A 1,247-nucleotide genomic window follows, 5' to 3' on the forward strand; every position below is an offset into this window, starting at 1 on the left:
TCTCATCGAGAGCTACAATTTTTATATAAAACTTATCTCTCCGATTTCATATGAATGAGTTATAATTTTTTGAATGTGTGCTGCCCAGTTTCAGATCTAAAATTCATCTAAAACTTGTGTCGATTATTCGAGTACCAAGATGACATCAAATGAAAAAAAATTTGAACTACAAAGTTGTAGATCTCGTCAAGATCTACAATTTTCATATAAAGTTTATCTCCATTCAAGTTCATATAAATTAGTTATGATTTTTTGAATGTGTACTTTTTAGAGGGGGAAGTTACTGCCGGATCAAACCGCGGAAGTAAACCGGGTCTATTTCTACGAATTTTTGGACTGCTATTTATTTCTGCAAAATTGTAAAAGAAAAAATATAAAAAAAATTCCCAAGATGATAGACGACCCATTTACGGGGATGACGGCCCATTTACATGCCGCAACTCGTTTCTACTTAGTCTTCTTCTATCCATTGTCCTCTGAAGAATACAAGAAACACGACATTTTGTTTTTCTTTGGAGAACGAAGCCAGAAGTCATTGTCGCAGACCTTCTTTTCATGCGATCGCAGTGGATTCTTCCTAATCGAGCACAGCGTAACGCCACTGCCGCCGTCTCTCATAGTCTCGTACCACACTGGTCCAGAAAAGAGCCCAACTAGCCCAGATCCCAAAGCCCGCCCGCGAGAAAACACAGTCCGGTGGTGGGGGCGCTTGCCGCATTAGCAGCAACCGAGCCCACCGCTCTGCGCCGCGCAGCCGCAAGACGACACCGGGGCGACGAGGTGACCGCCTGCCCGCCTGGTGTCTCACCCAGTCACCCTGTCACGTAGGAGTACGCTCTGAGGTCTGAGCTCGACCTGTCAAAGCCGCCGTGCGTACAGCGCCGAAACGACGCGCGCGCCCCCTGCCCGCGTCCGTGTTGCTGCCGCTGGCTGGTGCAGTGGTCAGTGGTGCTCAGCCGCTCAAGAGAGAACTGCTTCCTGGCGGACGTCGCAGCCTTACCCGAACCACCAGGCTCTCGCCAGTCGCCAGGCTCCCTCCCTCCCCTCCTTGCCCCTTTCAAACGCGGACGCGAACGCGAAGGCGAGCGGTTTCCCAGGCGAGGGGAACGAAAGGGACGCCACGTCACGTCGTTTCGGAAATCATGGCGGGCGAGGCAACGGTCGCCTACACCTAGCACTAGCAGTAGCAGGCTAATAGCAGCTCGCAGTCGCAGCGGCAGCAGCGGCCACCAGCAAATGTCACGCTC

The sequence above is a fragment of the Setaria italica genome, chromosome IX (genome assembly GCF_000263155.2).
Source record: "Setaria italica strain Yugu1 chromosome IX, Setaria_italica_v2.0, whole genome shotgun sequence".
Classification (NCBI taxonomy): Eukaryota; Viridiplantae; Streptophyta; class Magnoliopsida; order Poales; family Poaceae; genus Setaria; species Setaria italica.